Here is a 23,670-nt window from a genome sequence, read left to right as displayed (position 1 = left end):
GATTTACAAATATAATCTGATTTTATCTTTACAACAATCTTGGGAGGTAGGTGCTGTTATTATCTCCATTTTACAGTTGAGAAAACTGAGGCAGCTAGCAAGTTTCTGAAGTTAAATTTGAACTTGGGTATTACTGACTTCAGGCCCAGTGGTCTAAATACTGTACTACCTAGTACTACCTATACTATCACTCCCTAAAAAAAGTCTTACACTTTTTTGTGTACTGACATAATGCTACTATAATGCTTCATTCTGACAGCACTGTGATCCTGGGTCTCAGAAAGGCAGGTCAGTAGTATGAGCTTGTTTTAAGTCCTACTAAGCTGGTCAGACTGCCTGCTATCCAAGGGTCAACCTAATCAAGGACCATGAGTTAAAAAGAGAGCATTGGCTACAACGTCATGAAATTTTGAGCCATGATCATAGAATGATTGCTTGGATGAAGAAAGGAATACTTAGAGTCCATAGAATCCAACCCATTCATATCATAACTGAGGAAATGGAAACTCAGAGAAGTTATGTGAATGACCAAGGATCACCACAGACAGTAGGTGGTAGAAACCAGATCCAAATCTAAGTCCTCCCCCTGCCAATTCAGCACACTTTCCATTCAATCAAGATCCCTCCATCAACATAGCTGCAATGATAATGGGAATTTGAAGATCTTCCCTGCCCCTTACTAGGCCAAATGTAATCACATGGAGCCTGTGGTGGAAGAGTTTGCTGAATGGATGGAGCAGGAAAGGTGGAGCAGGACCCAGAAGAAGTTGAGAGTAAGATCAGTTAGAACAGTAGGAGGAAAGGATTCAGGCAAGGAGATAGCTAGGCTTGTGAGTGTTTGTGGGAAGACCAAAGCAGGGGAAGGCTTTGGGATGGTGTTACTTCCTACAGTGATAAGGTATATTAGCTTCTTAGTTGCTATGATGAATTTGGTTTTCTGGTGTTGGGATTTGGCTTTCTGGTATCCGAATAAATGTTTTGCTTCTGTCTTATATATGGAGGGTCTTATATTTTGCATTTCAGACCTATGCTGGTATATTCATAATCACCATAGGTTCTGTAAATATTGCTTTGGGGATACAATAGTCAAATTATAAAATGGCCCTCTGTTTACAGTGATGGTGTGTCACACACATTTAGAACAGAGTTCAGGGGAATGGCACACAACAATACTAGGATATGTCAGAACAGTTAATTGATACTTACAACCAAGCACAGTATGGACAGATGGATTCAGTCAGAGGTAGAAAATTCTCCCTCTCCCCCACCCTCCCATTGGGCAGCAGGAATGGTGGTAGCATGGATGTGCAGTAGGCTGTGCATCCTGATGAAAAACCCGGAGCCTCTGAGAGCTCGAGTTTAAAGAGGGTTTTTAAACAAAGGTCTTGCCATTACAGGTGCTGCATCATTGGTGGGTCATCGTTTCAATGAACATGGACCAGTTACAAAGAAAGTTCTCTAGATATTATCCAGGAAGACCTATTCTAACTGTGTGACAAGGCATGGAGTGTGGAAGCCCTGGGAGGAGGCAGATTGAACAACAACTGTGTCACATCAGCAAGTCTGAAGAATTTCAGCAGCCAGTTCTAACTGGAACTGGGTAAGGTAAAGTATACAAGCATTGTATAACAGGAGCTTCAAGAACCCTGAACAAATAATTATATATATTTTCTCTTGAACTACCTAATTGTTTAAAGATTAAGTAATATTAGAGTAATCATTTTTTTAAAGTTAAATACCAAGATAGCAATTTGTTCTAGGACCATTTCTCTCTGAGTCCATCACAAAAAATGGGAGCAAGGTGGTGATGAGGACAACATGTCATCTAAAGTAATGTACAGCAGGCTTCCTATGAGATCAAAATGCTAACTGTGAAGATCTGGCCTCAGCCCTGAATCCTGCACAGTTGGGCTCTGATAAAGGGAAGGGAATAAGCATTTATATAGAATCCATATTAATGCCAGGCTCTATATAAATTAAATAATTCTAATAAGCAGTCATCCTAAAACCTAAGAGCCAAGAAAGAACCATTAAATACACTGCTTGTTCTCCATTGAAAGAGGAATTCACTATTTGTTTGGAGATCTGAAGAATTGTCAAAGGCATGGGAGGAATATTGAGGCCAGTCATTTTTCAGTCACATTCCAAACCATTTTCATTGCTTCCCATTATCTTAGTACCCAGTCGCATTAATAAAACCCTTGTATACATTAGTTTTTTGAGTGAGCTGTTTTTATTTCTTAGGTGTGGCCAATGACACCATAAAATCATAAAAAAAAATTACAAACAATTTGCAGTTAAATGATAGGGAAAATGGTGAGGAGAGCTTGAAAATCTCACCTGCTTCCAATAAGCCTTTTTGTGATCAGTCATTTACTTGTGTCTCTCTTTGTGACCCCTTGAACCATAGCATTCCAGGTCCTTCTATCCTCCACTCTTTCTAAAAGATTGACTAAGTTCATGTTTATTGTTTCCATAATATTATCTATCTGTCTCATCTTCTGCTGCCCCCCCCCTTTCCTTTTTTCCTTCAATCTTTCCTAATATCAGCGTCTTTTCCAGTGAGGGCATCTTCTCATCGTAGGATGAAAGTATTTAAGCTTCAGCTGCAGTATTTGACCTTCCAGGGAATTGCCTGAATTAATTTCTTTACGTATTGGCTGATTTGATCTCCTTGCTGTTCAAAAGTCTTCTCTAGCATCACAATTCTATTAGCTTCCAAACTAAGACAAATGGTAACAGAAATAGAAATATCTAGTAATTACACTCCACAGAGTCAACACTTGTGTCTGAAATTTAATTTCACTGAAACAACTCTGCACAGTAATAAATTATATTGAAGTAAGTGTTACTTTCCGTAGAATAAATATACATTATTATTTTTCTTTTTAAAAATTAATCCGTCACTAACATTTTCCACCTTCCATTGCTCAAATTTTTAAAAAAGAATAATAAAGCCCTAAATATATAGCCGCATAGGCTAGCAAAACAAATCCCCACATTGGCAAGTCTAAAAATGTATATTTCTTTCTCCGTTTTGAGTTTATTATCTTTGTTAGAGACTATATGGCATGCCTTAACTTCATTCTTTTGGACTACTGATTTATCATTGTGTGATTAGAATTCTAAAAATTATTCAAAGTTGTTTTTCTCTATATTGTTTAAATTTCTCTATCCTTCTCATTTTGCTTTGCATCAGTTCACCAAAGGCCTACTGTGATAGTAATGGCAATTAAAGATTCCCCTGTATTGGCTTGGTTTTCAAATTGATTGTGTTAAAACCCAGAGTTTGTTAATCCCACCTGTGGGATGGGCTTGTTGATGTGAAAAGAAAGTCCTGAACTGGGAGGAGCTGGTGAGGTAGATTTGGAGAGACAAGAGAGAGGTGGAAGATGTTTTTGGAAGCAGCACCTCGTGGAGAGAGAAAGACTAAGAGAATTGCTGGTGGCCGCTTTGAATTGCCCTGGACTTTTGAGACCTGCCCCCTGAGCTGCCAAGGACTGAGGAGACATGGCTGTTTTGCTGGTACTTTGTCTGTCTGTTTTGATGTTATTTTGCCAGATTTGTCCACTGGTGAAAGACTGTCCTGTTGAAGAAGTCCTGGAACCTGGCATTTGGTTAAGAAGCCCTGAGACTGTCCTGCAGACAGAGAGTGAATACTGTCCACTGATGAGGGACAGTGCTGTTGTTGCAGGGGTCTGGAGACTGTCCTGCAGACAGAGTGAATACTGTCCACTGGTGAAGGACAGTGCTGTTGTTGCAGGGGTCTGGGAGCCTTTCTGTTGGTTCAGAAGCCCTGAAGAAGGATTTTCTTGTTGTATGTTTACAGAAATCCTGGGAGAGGGCCTTGCTAATGTGTTCAGGGGTTCTAGGACTGTTCTACAGACAGAGGATAAATTCATAAAGGGACTGGCAATGTATCTTATGGCCTTGCTAAGCCTTGTCTCCCCAGGAACTAAGATTGCTGAGAACTTGCCTCGTGTCAAGAAGAAGAAAAGACCTCCATTTGGGTATTAAGTGCTGTGTTTAAACTTGATGTAACTCTGGGGTAGATTCAATTGTGATCCAGGGGTGGGGAACTTTTGACCTTATTGTGCTCTGTGATTGACAAATGAAGGTACTTTACCTATGTTTGGAAACTAATCTCCATTTGAGAAGAGGGGTTTTGTGGTGGACCAAATGAAGGTATAGCCTAGGGGTGGAGTAGTATTTAGAACAGGGACTTTGTAATTGATTGAATGATTGGAAAGTCCTGGGGTGGGGTAGTACTTGGAGATTATTTAATCACTATTAGTAAATGCTGTATTTTGAATGATGTCATGTTTTGATCTTCTCTGTTCTTGGTTTGTCACTGAATAAAATAGAGAGCACCTATGCTGGTATTTTGAACCTGGGAAGTTGCCTTTGCTTGGTATTACATTACACCTACCGGGTTCTTTTTTTGTTGGTGTTTTGGAGGGGGAAAGCAGGGCAATTGGGGTTAAGTGACTTGCCCAAGGTCACACACCTAGTTTTGTGTTAAGTGTCTGAGGCCAGATTTGAACTCTGGTCCTCCTGACTCCAGGGCAGGTGTTCTATTCACTGCTCCACTTAGCTGCCCCTCTCCCAGGTTCTTTTGGAACTATTTCATCATTTTCACAGTACCATAATATTACAATACATATACCTTAGATACCATACCCTCATCAGAGATTTTTCATCTAAAGATTTTTTCCCAATTGATTACTTCCATTCTTAGCCTTACTAAACTGGTTTCCTTTATGCACCCTTTTCAATTTCCTGTATTCAGAGCAATTTTATCTTTTATGATTACTTGTTTCTTTTGTATAGTTAAGAATTGGACCCCTCATCACGTTTGTGAAAGTTACTGGCTCATTCAAAAGACCCAGCCACTTAGCTCACTATGATCATAAAGTTAATGAAACAACAAAAATGAAAGATGTTAAGTGCTCCTGTTTGGAACCATTTACTTCAAGCAATCTCCCAATCTGCCTTTCACTTCCCTTATACCCCAAACCTTCAGATATGGAGAATTACCAGGCCACAAGCACCCACAGTTTGTGGAAAATAAATAGCTCGAGAGATATGGGACTGGGCCTCCAGCTTTAGATCTTGTACTACATGAGGGAAAGTAGAGTGAGTGGTATTAGGAGTCTATCCTTCTGTGTTTATGGATTTTTGGATTCTTGATAACTGCCAGTCTTGGGGTTTGGGGGGGTGGGAGGGAAGGGAATAAACATTGACATAGTGCCTACTATGTGCCAGGCCATGTGCTAAGTGCTTTACAAATTTAGTCCTTTTCTCCATTCTCTCCCCTCTCTGTGCTCCAGAATCTTGGATGTCTCAGCAGGCTAAGCTCCACCACTCTCATCTACCATCTGTTTGGGTCTCTGGCTGTCACAGCAGTGATAGCACAGTTACCTGGCAGTTTGGATTCAAAGTTATCAAGATGTGAAAGCCTGGATCCACCCCGAACTCTCTCCCATATCAGACACCCCCATGGCAATCAGGAAGTCTGGATCTCAAAAGTAGAGGGAGGAAGAAGAAATATCCAGCCCTGTGCACCAGCATATGACTCTCCTTCCCTCTCAACTCAATCACACTTCCTGCCTATCATGTGCTGATGTTTCCTAAGAGTCCCAGGGAGGGGGTAAGGTCAATCAGTTTCTCCTGTGCACCCTATCTATTACAAACCACTTTTTCAAGTTTCTGTTTCTCCACAAATCACCATGACCTCTGGACCAAGAGGAAAAATAATCATTCAGAGAGACAAGAGAATGAGGTGAGCACAGGTTATATTAGTCTACACATCTTCAATCCTCCCTTAACCCACTCCTGTGGCATTTTGGCCCTTAGCTGTATGACCTGTTGTTTCCATCCATGACAATTTCACTTAACAGCGACCCTTATGACTCTTTGCTGACCTGGATATGTGATCTGGCTTACATTCCTGGCCCTACTCATTCCAATTTGTTTTCCAGGACCTGGGAAATTACTGTTTCATTTTCCTCACTGGCCCTACCCCAGACCTAAGCTAGATGAATGACATGACTATTCCATTTTTCCCCCTCCCTTGCCTTATTCCAGGTTAAATTAGATTTGTTTTTCTTTTGGACAGGTTACAGCTTCTGGAACATCAGCATGGCTGTTCCCATCAGCTGTTTGGTCCCTAGGGAGATCTTCAATGACCCTGAATTCAAAGGAACTAACGTTCTAGCAATAGCTCGTGTTTTAGGTCCTTTATAGTTTGTTCTTGTTCAGTCATTTCCATTGTGTCTGACTCTTCATGATCCAATTTGGGTTTGTTTGTTTTTGTGGCAAAGATATTGGGTGGTTTGCCACTTCCTTCCATCTTACAGATGAGTAAACTGAGGCAAATAGGCTTAAGTGACTTACCCAAGGCCACAGAGCTAGTGTCTGAGGCAAGATTTGAATTCAGGTTCCTGGTTCTTACAGGTCTTGCAGCTCTGATAGGGTACTTGGATATCTGTGCTTGAACCCCAGTTCCAAAATCACATCCAGTTCCAAAATCTCATCTCTCCCTAGCCTCAAAGCACTGAGCCTAGAAGTTTCTCTCTAGAAAAACAGGACATCATGCCCTAGCAAAACACTTCTCTATCTTCCTGATACAGTGGCCAGCTCACCTATAGAATTTATCAGGTTGAACCACTGGTTGAACTGGCTGTATACTGTGTCATAAAGATATTTAGTACTCACTGCTTGTCTAACAAGACATCAATGGGGGCAGCCAGGGTATTTCTCAGACAGCCCTGACTTCTTAGTTGGCTTAGTGACCTTTGAGGTCTAAAACCACACCTCCCTGAAATCTGAGCTATCCCCTACCTCCCCCTTCCCAGCCCCTGGGCTATTGCTATTTCCCAGTGAACTCTGGGTAAAATACCTGCACAGTAGATTCTAAAAGTGCATGTTCCTTTAAGAATTGATCACTCCTTAACCACTCCCTAATCCCTCCCTGAATCACCTTGTTAACATATTTGGCACATGTTTTATTATACAATATCCTATATAAACTCCGTGTCCCTCTAAGGTTGTATGCTCTCTAAGATCTCTTGCCCCCTGAAAAGCACACAAACAAATTTTTGCCATCTTGACTTAAAGAATACTTGAGTCAGGAGCAGCTAGGTGGCACAGTGAATAGAGCACTGGCCCTAGACTCAGGAGGACCTGAGTTCAAATCCAGCCTTAGATGTTTAACACTTACTAGGCGAGTGACATTGGGCAAGTCACTTAACCCCAATTGCCCTGCCTTCCCCCCTCCAAAAAGCAAAAAAAAAATAAAAATTTAAAATTTAAAAAATTAAAAAAAAAAATAAACAGACTTCTTAAGTCTATGAATTCATTCCAGACTGTTTGCCAGGGAACTTCAGTCCTGGGGTTTCTGGACTTCATCAACCCCATCAGGACCAGTCCTCTTACTCATTTTTCATCACTGTCATCCTCATTCTTATCACCACCACCACCATAGTACTTATCACCTAAGGTCTCTTCCATTTCTTAATCCTATAATTTTACATTTGCTAATAAGTGATAGGGCCTGGTATAAAATTCCATTCTTCTGTCATCATGTCTACTGTCCTTCCCCTTATGTCAATATTTTTTTTCCCCAGGATCTTTCCTCTCAATTACTTTGTTAGATTCCCCCAGACATAGACTCTGGTATGAGGAAGAGAGACAACATGGTATTATGGGTAGACATCCAGACTTGGACTCAAGAAAACTTGGATTCAAATCTTGCTTTTGGCAACTATGGGATGTATGACTCTGGGCAAGACTGTTCTCAAGGCGGCTCCCTAAGACTACAACTTACAGAGAAGGTGCTGACCTGCATTGATAGAGAGAGTTTGCATACATGGAAATTCACCAAACTAATGGATAGGTCCAGTCTCCATCCCTATTACCCTTAGCAAAGTCTGCAACTTAGTGGGAGATTTGCCCATTTTTACAAAAAGAAGTAGATCTGACCCAAACACAGAGATGGTTGACCTGTTGAATAATTTTCTCCCCCAGTTTCTGAGTTTTCTGACAAAAAGTGAAACAAAAAAAAGTCATTTCTGCAGATTTCAGTTCCCCCTCTGTTTTGATCTAAAAAACCTCAAAGATTAGAAAAAACTTTTCCTATTCAAAATTGTCTCTTTAACTCTATACAACTAGTCTAGATTTCCTACTCCAGAAGTTTTACTGTGGTATGAATTCTCCAACTTGTTAGGAATCTTAATTGTAATTGTCTAATGAATCTGCAGGCCAATACATCTCTTAGCCTTACAAGTCATATAATACCAAGCCTGTTTGAGAGAAGAAGGACTTTGCAGACTGCTGCAAATTCAATTAACTAGTCAAAAGCAAGGATTTAGTCATCAGTCACTTATTATATGCTCACCATTGAATGAAGTGCTACAAGAAATAAACATACAGGTATAACTTCTTTTGATGTCTTATGATTCCTGTGATCATTTGTAAAATTATTCCTCATTGTCTCAAAGGTTTCATTGTTTCCAGGCTTGATTACCATCAGGGGTACTTGATCCAGTCCATTAACTTTTCTTGACCTTGTTTTCTGAAGTGCCATCATGGGGAATATATTTATGTTTGAGGTGTGAGGGGACATAGTCATTTGCTTCATAGAGTGGCTTAGAATTAGTGAAAGTGCTGCCCATTTCCCCAAATGCAACCTGTCATCTTAGGTTCCTCGGATTCATTTCTGTGCCCTTCTCATTGTCCACTTTAGGTGGTTTTCTGAGATTATGAACTGAGTCTCAGACACAAGACCCCTTCACTTCTAGTGTTCTATATATGCTTATAAATGTTTTGCAACCCTTGGTAAGGGGTTGGCAGGGCACCAAGGTCCCTAGGATTTGTAATTCTTCCCCATTTGTTTAGAATGAAACCTGAAGGGAGATCAGTTTCAGAGGGGATGGGTTGGGCAGAGGTTTTCATAAAAATTTTTTTATAGGAGTTTGGAAACTTTCTAGAAGAATGAGGAGGAAAGAAAGGAAAAGTGGCTATCATTCCATGCAGCAGCATGGTTGGGGCAGCAGTAACTGGTGTCTGCCACATCTGCAATTCCCTTATTTCGTGTCATGAGAGATAAATTCTATCTAGACAGAAAATCTGTGAAGTTTGTATGATTCTATGTTTTATCCCAATTAGGCTGGCCTTACCCCATTCCAGTCTCACTTGTGTTTACATTTGTCTTAAATGTATTCTTTAACAGATTTAATATTATTTCTCCTAACCACCTATGGGCTCTGCGCTTATATTATTGGTATGTGGTATGAGGGAGTAAGGTGGGCCACTCGATAGAGAGAAAGAAACCTTTCTTAGGACAGAGTGGGGAGGCCAACCTCCATCCCATTGCTAGAGAGCTGAATTCTCTAATTGGGGGAATAATCATGACTCTTTTCATAATTATCTCTTTAAGTACAGAACTATTATAACTACTGGTACTATTTTATAAACCTGTGTTATAGATGAGAGTCAAGATTATATATGCATTTATTTTACCAATAGAATGAAAAACCTTGTGAGACTTAGCTTTTTCATTCACTGTATTTATATTCTCAACATCTATCACAGTGCCTGACAGATGTTTAATAAGTATTTGTTGAATGATTGTTTGATGTGCTCTTTCCCTTTTCAAATTATCTTGTATTTATGTATTAGGTAAGGATGTTGTAAATGCCAGTAGAATGTAAGCTTCCTGAGGCCAAGGACTTTAATTTTTTATCTTTGTGTCTCTAGTGCCTAGCATATTGTTGTTGTTCAGTTGTTTTTCAATTATGCCCTATTCTTTGTGACCCCATTTGGGGTTTTCTTGGCAAATATACTGTAGTGGTTTGCCATTTCCTTCTCCAGCTCATTTTACAAATGAAGGAACTGAAGCAAATAGGGTAAACTGACTTGCCCAGGGTCACACAGCTAGTAAGTATGTGAGGCCAGATTTGAACTCAGGCAGATGAGTCTTCCTGACTCTATCCACTGTGCCACCTAGATGCCCCAGACCAGCATATAGAAGGTGTTTAATGAATACTTGTTGAATTAAATTGAATTAAATAGTTCTACTGCATCCTTTACCATAACACTTTTCCAAGGCTGAAAAGAAGAAATCTTCCAGGGTGTTAGAACAGCTTACATTTCAACATTAGAGAATATCACTAAGAGAGTAATGGGCACAGTCAAGTTTCCCTGGGACTCCAAATCAGGTTTACAGTATTGAGGAAAGGGTGCTGATTTGGGGATTAGAGACTTAGGCTGCAATCCAAGCTCTAAAATAAATACTTTACATAATATTATGCAAATCATATCAGCAACTGTCCCTTAGTTTCTTTATCTACATAAAATGTGATTATTAATACATGTTTTATAGCATAGTATAGTGTAGTGGTTCTCAAAATGTTTTTGAGAAATCCAAAGGAACCGCACCGGAGGTATGCCTATCCAATCAAATATTAAATTATCAGTGTGAGCATTTATACCTTGGAAATCAACAAATGCTACAAATTAGTATTTGCTTTTTTTCTATTGCTTATCTAGATTTTTTAAAAAGCCTAGAAAGATATTTATAATGCAGATTAAATTTAGAGGTGTATCTTACATACTTTGTAATTTTTGCCTCTTTGGCGTTTAAACATTTACCAGTATACCCCTACCAGAAACTCTCTTTCAGAGGGCCCTTCTAGTCAAAACAAGTTTTATAATAATACTAAGACATTATTTGCCTATACAAGTACTCCTTTCTTTTATAGCTACTTACCTGTGTGAAGTCAGATTATTTTCACATATTTCAACCAAAACAATATGTCAAAATAGATTGAATACAGTAGCAGAGATGAGAATCAAACTGTCTTCTAATAAGGCAGACTTTACAAAGATTTATAAAAATGTGTAGAGCAATGTCACTCTTCTCAATTGTCTTGAAAACAGTTATTTTTCATAAAAATAGTATTTATATTAACATATAATTGGTTTATTATTATATTTGAATTAATTAATAAATATATTTTGAATTTATTTTTATTTCTAATATAATTCAATCAGAATAGATATAATTGGATAGAGATAGTACCCCAAAACAAAAATCCTTAATAATTTTAAGAATAGGGGTGGCTGGGTGGTGCAGTGAATAGAGCGCCTGGAATCAGGAGGACCTGAGTTCAAATTTAGCCTCAGACACTTAATACTTACTAGCCGTTTGACTTTGGGCAAGTCACTTAACCCCAACTGCCCTGCCTTCCCCTTCCAAAAAGAAAAAAAAGTATTAAGAGTATAAAAGGGTCCTGAGATGAAAACATTTGGGAATTTCCAGTGCAATGTAGAGGTTGCCAGCCAGGGAGTTAGGAAGACCCAAGTTCGTCCTTTTGACTGATGAGAACTATCTGTGTGAACATATAACAAGTCATTTCACTTCTCCAATCATCTGGCAACTCTCTAATGATATAAATTACAAAGAAGTTGCTGATATGCTTTAGTAGAAAATTTTCATACTGGCAGTTCTTTATGCTGATAAATTCAGAGATTTATTTGACCCTCTCCTTCTCTCTGCCCCACTACCTAAAAAAGAAAAAAAAAGTCACTGTGATTAGACTCTTTGAGAACAGGGCTGCTTCTTGCCTTTCTTTGTAACCCCATGACTTTAGCACAATCCCTGGCATATGGTTTGTTTAGCTGTTTTCCAGTCATGTCTGACTCTTTGTGATCCCCTTTGGGGGTGGGGCGGGGGGTTCTTGGCAAAGATACTGTAGTGATATGCCATTTCCTTCTCCAGCTTATTTTACAAATGAAGAAACTGAGGCAAACAGGGTGGAAGTGTCTTGCCCAGATATATCTGAAGTCATATTTTAAATCAGGTCTTCTTGACCCCATGCCTGGCATCCTCTCCACTATGCCACATTGCTGCCCTAGCTCTGGCATATAATGGGTGCTTAATAGATGTTTACCTATTAACTCACTGACTTCACAGAATTGTGATGATAGTGTTTTGAAAACTTTAATGTGCTCTAGAATTGTGAAATGTTGGGTTGGGGAAAAAAAATGCACCTCTTAGAAATAACAACTCAGGTTCATATGCTGCTTTATGTATACTATTCTATTAAATCCTCACATTGGGTAAATGTCTGAGGTAGGATCAGAACTCTGTCTTCCTGACTCAGGTTCATCCTTCTATTTACTGTACCATCTGGCAGACTGAGAAAATAGCTGTAGAGTTTATTGGTTGCAGAGGTTCCTAGACTGCTAAAAATTTCTTCGCAAGGTTTAAAATATAGGCTTTGCTATTCCTTTTACTATTTTTATACAAAGGTGAAGACAGTCCTTGCCCTCAAGGAGTTTACATTTCTAATGGGGAGACAATATATAAAAGGAAATAGTGACCAGGAAAGGGAGCTATGGTTTGGGAATTCTTAGAGATAGTGAACAAAGCCATAGAGCACTCCAGAAACACACTCTTTCCTGGTGTTTTAATGATAGCACTGATTTGATTATAATTATCAAAGAAAAAGATAGAACATGAAGAGGTTAAGGGATCTCATTAAGACCCAGGAGAAGCAGCAAATATTATCTCATTTAATTCCCAGAAAAATAGATGAATTTATTATGCTCATTTTGGGCAAAGTAATGAATAGACTCATCTTCTTGAGTTCACATCTGGCATCAGACACTTACTAGTTGTGTGACCCTGGGCAAATCAGTTAACCCTGTTTGCCTCAGTTTCCTCATCTCTAAAATGAGCTGGAAAAGGAAATGGCAAATCATTCCATTATCTTTGCCAAGAAAATCCCAAATGGGGTCTTGAAGAGTCAGACACAACTGAAATGATTGAATAAGAACAGCATTATGCTTACTTTACAATTGAGGAAACTGAGGCAAAAAGAGATTATGTGACTTGTCCAAGGTCACACACCTAGGCAAGTACCTAAGACCATATTTTAAGTCAAGCCTTTCTGTCTATTCAGAACTCTATCCCCTGGACCATCTGCCTGGCCTGGTCTGAAGTGATCAGATTGGGAGGGTACAGAAATTTTAGCAATAGGAAGAGTAGGTTGGAGAATGGCAGCTGTAAAGATGTTTTCCTAGAATCTCAGGTAGCCCTACCCAACTTACTTGAGCAGAGATCTTCTCTACAGCATTCCATATAAATGATCATTCATCTTTTGTTGGAGGAACTTCTGAGATGGCAGTATCATTACTTAATGAAGCAGTCAGTTGTTTGGGTTGGGGAGAGTGAAAGGAGGCGTTAGTGGAATGAGAAAGAATTAGATTCCGAAATAGAGATTTAGAATTAAAAGACCTGCGCTCAGATACTGACTTTGTGACTCTCTGTGGCCCAGATAAAACATCTCACCCTTGTGGGACTCAGTTTCCTCATCTATAAAATGAGGAGGATGGGTAAAATTGTCTTTCATCTGTGAAATGAGAATAGTAGCATTGACAGGGCCTCCAGGATGTTAGGTATTGTGACCAGTTGGGAGTAGGCACGACATAACTGACTGATAATCACCACGTGGAAGAGGCTGGAGATCCCTGCTTCCAGAAAGGCAGTCACTTTCAATCTGAGTTTATATTCCCCAGGTACTAAGGTGACAGAGAGTATGTCCCTGGTGTTGGGGGTAGGAGGAATATTTGTAATTCTGTTTTGCTATATCTACACACACATACATAAACACACATACACACAGAGTATATATATAAATATACAATATATACATAAAATATATAATAGAAGCATACCTGATACACATGCATAAGAATAATATCTACATATGAATATGTATTCCTTTCTAAAAGTTTATTTATCTTAATTAGAACTGTAGGTTATCAGTGTGGGTGGGGAGAACACATTGGAATAGAGGCTTGAGCCGATAGCATTAAAGAAAGCCACTCCTCAGGGGATACCCCTATGTCCTGAATGTAGGGTATTGCCACTTTCTGGGCACCACTAGTATTAGTGGGAGTTGGAATAAGTGCCTTAGTATCTTGCTACACAAATATGAATTAATATTCAGAAAATTTTTAAAAAGACAATATAGGAAGTTTGTGCTATATCCACACAAAAGAAGGAAAGTAGAAATGTATAATAATTGTCTGCATAGTTTAGGTCAAGACATATGTGAGGTGTGCCATAAAACTTCCACACTCTCCATCATCCACCCCAGTTGCAGTTTACTGATTGTTTTTCCCTGCCCCCCCAGATTGGTCAAGGTAAAAGCACCATCCACAGAGATACAAAGCCCTTCTTCCACTGGATATCCTAGGGAGTAAGGAAAGGAGAGGGTGAAGAATTGGGGGATGAGGAAGAAAGGAATAGGAAGCATAATGTCCCAGTAATGAGAATTACTCTCTACAACCTGTAATTGATAATATGTTTCTTCATTAAGACTCTGGAACCATGAATGGTCATGGTACAGACCATATTTTTTATAGCTTTCAAAATTGTTTGTTTGTGCAGTTCTGTTAATAGTATATAAATTGTTCTCTTGATTCTGTTTATTACATTCTTCAGCAGTTTATGAACTTATTTTCCCATCAGAAACTCAGCTTGACTTTTACTTCACTGAATGTCATGCTCTGCCCAGGATAAACTGATCACTGGATATCTCATCACCACACTGAATGACTCAAATTTGGATATTCAACACCTTCTTAACTTACTCTCAATTGCCTCTTCCCTCTGATTGAGGCAGGGAGCCTTAAACTTTTCCCAAAGTCTTCCTTTAGAAAGGGTATATAACCTTTCTCCATTTTCCATTACTAGCTCTGCATGGCTTTGACTCACTGGAACATAGTACACCTGATCCAGTACCCCCTCTTTCCAACTTCCTTTTGTATATTGTCTTCCTCCATTAGAATGTAAACTCTTGAGGGTAAGGACTATCTAATTTATATCCCTAGTGCTTAGCATAGCACCTTGTACATAGTATTACTTTGTTGTTATTGTTGTGTATTTGTTGCTCAATATCATGCATATAAATTTTTCAATAGTTTCAGCCTTATCTGGTTTTTCATGATCCCCTTTGGGGTTTTCTTGGCAAAAATACTGAAATGGTTCACCATTTCCTTCCTCAGCTCATTTTACAGATGAGGAACTGAGGCACATAGGAGCTCAAGGTCATATCCCTGGGAAGTATCTGAAGCAGGTTAGAACTCAGGAATATGGATCTTCCTTCCTCCAGGTCTGGGACTCTATCTGCTGCAACACTTAGCTTCCTAAGCTGAATTATAAACATGTTCAAAATTTTTCATTTTTATGATTTTGATGTTTTGAAGCACATTGTTCTGTTTCTGCTTGCTTCACTCTATATCAGTTCATATAAGTCTTTCTATATCTTTCTGAAATTATCTTCTCATTTCTTATGGTACAATAGTGTTCAATCCCATTCATATAATATAATTTACTGAACCATTCCTTACTTGATGGCCATCACTTTATTTTTCAAATGTTTGCTAACCACAAAAAGCTACAATAATTTTTTTTTTCACTTAAAGGTCTTTCCCACCTTCTTTGATCTCTTTTGGGTATAGGCCTAAAAGTGATAGATCTGGGTTAAAGGGCACACATTTTAATAACGTTTTGCATTTAATTCCAAGTTGTTTTCCAGAATGTACCCATTCAGAGGTTCAGTAAGAGTAAATACATCTATGTGCCTGTTTCCTACAACTGTAACCACATTTATCATTGTCCTTTTCTGTTCTTCTTACTACTCTGATGAGTGTGAAATGGAATCTAAAAATTGTTTTAATTTGTATTCCTCTATTTAATAATGATTTGGAGCATTTCTTCATATGACTATAGCCTGAATGTCTCCCCTTGAGAACAGATATTAGACAATTTATCAAGTGGTGAGTGGATCTTTTTCTTATAAATTTGAATCAGTTCCTTTTCTATCTTGGAGATAAGAGCTTTATCAGAGAAATCTAATAAAAAGATTTTTTGTCATTTAATATTTTGCCTTTTAATCATGGCTTTACTAGGTTTGGGGTACAAAATTTCAAATTTTATGTAATCAAAATTATCAATTTTACCATCTGTGATATTGTTTCTAATTTCGTCATGAACTTTTTTCATCTACCTATAATTCTGATGTGTAATTCTTTGTTTCTCTAATGTGTTTATGATGCGACTTTTCAAACCTAGGTCACATGCCCATTTGGAATTTTTCTTGGTATGAGGCATGAGATGTTGGATTGTGGATTGAAATTTAGAATCTAATTTCTTTCATACTGTTATCCAATTTCTCTAGCAGTTTTTGTCAAATACTGAGTCTTTAAAAGCATTAAAAATCAACTGGAGAATAAAGAACTTAATCCTAAAGAACTGTTGAGTAAAACAGCAAGTCATAGCAATAACAGATAATTTCGTTAAAGATAATGACAACCATAGCGCAACATTCCAAAATTTTTGGAATTCAGTCAAAACAGGCCTTAGGGGACAATTTACATTTCTAGACACTTTTATTAACAATAAAGAGAAAGAACAGATCAATGAATTGAGAATGCAACTAAAAATATTAGAAAACTGATTAAAAAGAAAAACAATTAAACAGCAAAGAGGATATCGTAACAATAACAGAAAAAGCTAACATAATGAACAACTACAAAATCCCACTGAATTAAGAAAACTAGGAGCTTTTTATAGAGTAAATAAGTCTTTAGCTAATTTATTAAAAAAAGAGAAAAACCAAATTAATAGCATTAAAAATGGAAAAAAATAATTCACAATAAAAGAAAAGATAGTATTTGCTCCACTATAATCCAATATAAATGACAACTTAAGTTTAATAAATGAATACTTGTAAAAATAGAAAACATCCCCAATTAAAATAACAGTAAATATAGAATTTAAACAAGTTAATTTCCAAAGAAGGAATTGAAGAAGTTATAAATGAACTTTCAAAGAAAAATAATCCAGGACCAGATAGACTCCTAAGTGAATTCTATCAAACACTCAAAGAAAAATTAATTCTAATGTTATATAAATTATTTGCAAAAATGGCAAAAGAAAGGATCCTACATTCTATGATCCAGGTATAATTTTGATACAGAAACTAGGGAGAATAAAAATTTAAAAAGAAAATTATAAACCAATATCCTTAATAAACATAAATGCAAATATATTAAATAAAGTATAAGTAAAGAGGCTAAACTACTAGAAAAAATGACATACTATGACCAGCTACAACATGTACCAGGAATATGGGACTGGCTTAATTTTGGAAAACTATAAACTTATTTGAACATAGTAATGATAAAATAGGCAAAAATCATATGATTATATCAATAGATGTAGAAAAAAGTTTTTGACAAAATTGAACACCCGTTTCTGTTAAAAATACCAGTACACATAGGAATAAATGTGCTTTTCTTTTAAATGACAAATTCCATATATCTAAAATGAAGAGCAACCATTATGAGTAGCAGAGATAAACTAGAATCCATTCTACTAAATTCAGGGGAGAAAAAAATGAAGTTCATTGTCACCACTTCTATTTGACTTAGGACTAGAAATCCTAGCTATAGTAATGACAGGCAAAAAGAAATTGAGGGAATATCTATAGATAAATAAACAAAATTAACACTTTTTTTTGCAGATGATATGATGGTGTACTTAACCCTGAAGAGTCAAGTAAAAAATTGCAGGAGAGGATAAATGATTTGCTAAAAGTCACATGACTATTAGTTTAAATTTTGTTGTTCAATCATTCAGTCATGGCTGACTCTTCATGGCCCCATGAACCATGACATGCCAGATCCTTTGATGCTCCATCTCCTGAAGACTGCCCAAGCTCATATTTGTTCCTTCCATGATTATCTATCTCATCCTCTACCATACTTTTTTTTTTCTTTGACCTTCGATCTTTCCCAACTTCAGGGACTTTTCTCATGAGTCCTGTCTTCTCGTTATGTGGTCAAAGTATTTAAGCTTCAGTTTCAGTATTTGTAAATAACAGGCATCTAATAAATACTTATTGAATAAATCAATGAATGGGACTTTGCCTGTTGCAATGGATTAATTATTGCCTTTCTAGGTTGCTTGAATTTTTATCAGGCTCTATCTATGCATAGTGATTATATTTCAAGGGGGTTCAATTGACTTATGATTTTGGAAAGCCATGGTTTTGGAGCTAGGAGGCCTTGGTTTGGGCATAGTTCTCCTACTTAGAGTGTGTGTGACTTTTATAAACAATAAATGTAAGCACCCAATGTGGGGCTGAGGGAATCTGTGCAAGAAAAGTTGTTCTCATTTTTTTTCCTCTATCCCCTTTTGCTCCAGAAAATAAACAAAAAAACACACACAAAAGATGACAGAGTAGAAGCACGACCTTCCTGCAGCTCCAGCTTCCATCTTCCCCAATCTATGTAAAAAGGGGACTCTAAACAAACTTTGGAGCTGCAGAACCCACAAAATGACACAGAGAAGCTAACCTCCTGCTGAGGACAGCCCTGCAGGCCAGCGCAGGGCTCTGGGAGCCAAGCCCAGCCCCACACCCAGGTTTAGCCCGAGGGCAGGCCTGACCAGCCTTGGCCAGAGGGACTCCAGATCAGCAGCAGCTGTGGCAGTTTCCAGATTTATCAACACATAGATGAGAAGGACAAGGTGAGAGGCCAGTGCAGTCTGGACTTTGGGACCAGTAAGTGGGAGTGCATGGCTTTTACCCCCGGGGCGAAAAGCCTCTGAGAAGCCAGCATACCCAGCCAGTGCCATGTGGCAGCTTCAGCTCCTGGCCTGCAGAGTATAGGGGGACCAAGCACCAAGCTTAGGGGTAATCGCTCCTGCTTTAATCTGCTTGGATCTGGATTGCAGTCTAGGGTGGAGTTCCTGGGGTGTGTGTCTAGCTTGCCAGAGTGTGTGGAGACCTCAGAGAGGGCACCTATCTAATACCTCTGGCAGCTGAGAAAACCCCAGCGTTTGGGACGAAAGCTCTCCTGCCTGGTGGCAGAGTCCTACTGTGGCAAAAAGCCCAAAAGTCAAGTAATTGAGTGGCAAAATGAGCAGGCAAAGGAAACAAAGCAGAAAGAAGATTCCAACATTTCACTACTATTTTGGGGACAAGAAGGAGCAAGGCATGGAACAGGAGGAAAACAGTGAAGTCAGAACTCCTGCACCAAAAGCTTCAAAGGAAAATACAAGCTGGTTACAGGCCATAGAGGACCTTAAGAAGCAGATAAGAGAAGTGGAGGAAAAATTGGGAAGAGAAATGAGAACAATGCAAGAAAATTATGAAATGAGAGTTAACTGCCTGACTAAGGAAAATAATACCTTAAAAAACAGAATGACTCAAATGGCAAAGGAGACTCAAAAAGGCAATGAGGAGAAGAATGCCTTAAAAAGCCGAATTTGCCAGATGGAAAAAGAATCTTAAAAGCTCAATGAGGAGAATCATTGCTTCAGAGTTAGATTGGAGCAAATGGAAGCTAATGACTTTATGAGAAATCAAGATGATGTTAAACAGATCCAAACAAATGAAAGAATAGAAGGCAATGTGAAATATCTCATGGGATAAACCACTGACCTGGAAAATTCATCCAGGAGAGATAATTTTAAAATTATTGGACTACCTGAAAGCCATGACCAAAGTAAGAACCTAGAAATCATCCTCCAGGAAGTTCTGAAAGAAAACTGCCCTGATGTTTTAGTATCAGAGGGCAAAATAGAGGTTGAAAGAATCCACCGATCACCTCCTGAAAAAGATCCCAAAAAGAAAACTCCTAGGAATATTATAGCCAGGTTCCAGAATTCCCAGATTAAGGAGAGAATATTACAAGCAGCCAGGAAGAAACAATTTGAATATTGTTGGAAACACAATCAGGATAACCCAGGATCTGGCAGCTTCTACACTGAGGGATCGAAGGGCTTGGAATGTGATATTCTGGAGGGCAAAGGATCTGGGATTGAAACCAAGAGTCACCTACCCAGCAAAACTGAGTATCATGTTTCAGGGGAAAATATGGTCATTCAGTGGAATAGAGGGCTTTCAAGCATTCTTGCTGAAAAAACCAGAGTTGAATAGAAAATTTGACATTCAGATACAAAAAGCAAGAGAAGCATGAGAAGGTAAACAGGGAAAAGAAATCATATGGAACTTATCAAAGTTGAACTATTAACATTCCTACATGGAAAAACAATAATTGTAACTCATGAAATTTTTCTCAGTAGTTGAAGGGATTAGAAATATATATATATATATATATATATATATATATATATATATATACATATATATGTCTATATATGAGGGTATATGGGCATATGAATACATATGTGAATGTGTATATATGTTTACAGTTATACATAGAGGGCACAGGACCAATTTAACAGGAAGGGATGATATTTAAAAGGTGAAATTAAGAGGTGAGAGGAATATAATGAGAGGAGATGGGGAGAGACAGATTAGGGTAAACTATCTCATACAGAAGAGGCAAGGGAAAGTGGTTACAATGGAGGGGAAGAGCAGGAAGGCAAAAGGGAATGGGTTAACCTTATTCCCATTGAATCTGGCTTGAAGGAGTGAAATACACACTAAATAGGGTATCTCACCCTCCAGGAGAATAGGGGGAAGGGGATGAGAGGGAGGATGATGGAAGGGAGGGCAGGCTGAGGGGGAGGGAAGTTGGAAGGACCCACTTTTGAAAAGGGACGGGATCAAAGTAGAGAATAGAATAAGTGGGAGGTGGAATAGGAGGGAGTGAAATATAGTCAGTCTTTTACAATATATCTACTATGTTATTGTTTTGCATTAGCCACACATGTACAACCTATACTGAACTGCTTATCTTCCCAGTAAGGGTGGGTGAGAAGGAAGGAAGGGAATGAATCTGGAATTGAAAGTTTTAAAATCAAATATTCAAATATATATGTGTATATATATATATATATATATATGTGTGTGTGTGTGTGTGTGTTTGTGTGTATATATGTATGTAAACTATTATTAATACCATCTTATGTGTAATTGGGAAATAAGATATACAGGAACTGAGGCATAGAGATCCACTGGAAAAGTTGAAAGGAGTATGGGAGAAAATATGGGAGAGAGCAGATTGGAGGAGGGGATATCCTGTGGGACTGCTATTTTGGAGCGGTAGGTAGGGGAAAAATGGGGAGAAAATTTGTTCAAAATATGCCAGAAACAAATGAGGTATATCAGAAGTTGATAAAGCATTAAAAAAAAATACAAGCAAGCAAGACAGGCTCAGTTCTCAAGGAGTTTACAAAAGACAGCTCATATAGAGTAGTGATGCACAAGGAGGAAAGTTTTGGATTTGGAAGTCGGAGACCATAGTCATTTGAGCCATAGGGGAAAAAATTGGCATGCTGTTTCTAGGAATCATAATATTTATTTTAATTAATAGCAATATTATTATAATTTCATAGTGATAATACATTGGTAATGTTATTATTAAAGGAAATATAAAATATTACCAAAAAAACCCACACACACCCACACACATTCAGATAGGCATAACAAAAATGATCCCCCATAACTGACATTTTAGTTCCATTTCATGAATCCAGAGGGCCAAATCTTCCAAATTTTCATTTCTCATCCTGAGGCACTTGCTCTGGCTTTTTGAAGGCTGGGATGCCAATTAAACCCAGGCATAAATATAACCTTGTAAGGTAGATGATGTGAATATTATTATCTCTTATATTGATGAGAAAACGCTCTCAGAGAGCTTAAGTTATTTGTTCATTGTCATATGATTAGTGCATGTTGAAAATTGGAATTGAAAACACATCCGTGGCTCCAGCTTCCCTACTTTGTGTACCATATGGGGTTGAAATACTTATCTACCTCACAAGTGGATCATTGGATTCATTAGATAAAGTTATTGTAAATGGAAAAGCAGTACTTTAAGTGATGATCATTATTCTAATATTACTGTTATTATAGTCTCATGATTGAGCTCCCAGAAAATGAGTCTTTGCACCTTCATTAATTTAATGGGCATGGAACAGCAAGTGTCATCCATAGATAGTCTCCTAAGAAATCCTCCTTGGAAGTAAAGACATTTTAAAGCATAACAAAGTAATGGAAAGATTGCCTTGTGTGATTACATTCTAAAGCTCCCTGGCTTTTCCTCTCCCTGCTCCCCACTATACTCCTCATGCATAATATTAATGGAATATAAGATCTCCCCTGCCCTGTAATAGCCTAACGTAGAACCCATTAAGGGAAGCTTGCTTAGGTGAGGCTTGCTTATAAGAAGGCTTTCATACCTTTTGATAATTTCTAACTAGGCACTGAGTCAGGAGGGCTGTGATGCCTTCTGGCTCTAAAAAAGGTATATATACTATGAGGTTAGTATTTTTCTTTGGGGTTCACTCATTTTTTTATATTTATTTATTTGTTTTTCGTTTTCAACATTCATTTCTACAAGATTTTGAGATCTAAATTTTCTCCCCATCTCTCCCTACCCCCCACCCCAAGATGGCAAGCATACTGATTATCCCTTCACCCAATCTGCTCTTTTCTATCCCCTCTATTCCCCTCTTCCCCCCTTACCACTTACTTTCCTGTAGGGCAAGATGGATTTCTATACCCCATTGCCTGTATATCTTATTTCCTGGGTGCATGTGAAAACAAATTTTTAACAGTTGTTTCTAAAACTTTGAGTTCCAGATTCTCTCCCATCTTCCCTCTTCACACACCCCCATTGAGAAGACAAGCAATTCAATATAGGTTACACATGTGTAGTTATGTAAAACATTTCCATAGTAATCATATTGTGAAATACTAACTATATTTCCCACCATTCTGTCCCACCCCTCATTTATTCTATTTTCTCCTTTGACCCTGGCCCTTTCCAAAAGTGTTTGCTTCTGACTAACCTCTCCTCCAATCTCCACTCCCTTCTATCACCCCCCCTTATTTCCTTCCCCCCACTTTCCTCTAGGATAAGATACCCAACTGAGTGTGTATGTTATTCCCTCCTTAAGCCAAATCCAATGAGAGTAAGGTTGATTCATTCCCTTTCACCTCCTTGCTCTTCCCCTCCATTGTAACAGCTTTCTCTTGCCTCTTTTATGTGAGATAATTTACCCTATTCTATGTCTCCCTTTCTTCTTCTCCCAATATATTCCTCTCTTACCTCTTAATTTTATTTTTTAGATATCCCTTCATATTTAACTTGCTCTCTACGTATACATATACACACGTATGCATACATATATACACAAATATACATACACATCCATAAATATATACACATATATACATATACATATATATATATATATTCCCTTCAACTATCCTAATACTGAGAAAAGGCTCATGAGTTACAAATGTCATCTTTCCATGTAGGAATGTAAACAGTTCAACTTTGATAAGTTCCTTATGATTTCTCTTTCCTGCTTAACTTTTAATGCTTCTCTTGATTCTTGTACTTGAAAGTCAAATTTTCTGTTCATCTCTGGTCTTTTCATCAAGAATGCTTGAAAGACCTCTATTTCATTGAATATCCATATTTACCCCTGAAATATTATACTCAGTTTTGCTGGGTAGGTTATTCTTGATTTTAATCCTAGCTCCTTAGATCTCTAGAATATCATATTCCAAGCCCTTTGATTCCTTAATGTAGAAGCTGCTAGATCATATGTTATCCTGTCATGATATTCTTTGAATTCTGACTTAGTAACTCAAGATATTGGCTATTCCC

Source organism: Petaurus breviceps, unplaced genomic scaffold, assembly GCF_028583685.1.
Source record: "Petaurus breviceps papuanus isolate PSGF00001 unplaced genomic scaffold, PetGlider_PUasm1.0 98, whole genome shotgun sequence".
Lineage (NCBI taxonomy): Eukaryota > Metazoa > Chordata > Mammalia > Diprotodontia > Petauridae > Petaurus > Petaurus breviceps.
Note: the sequence above shows the minus strand (reverse complement) of the source record.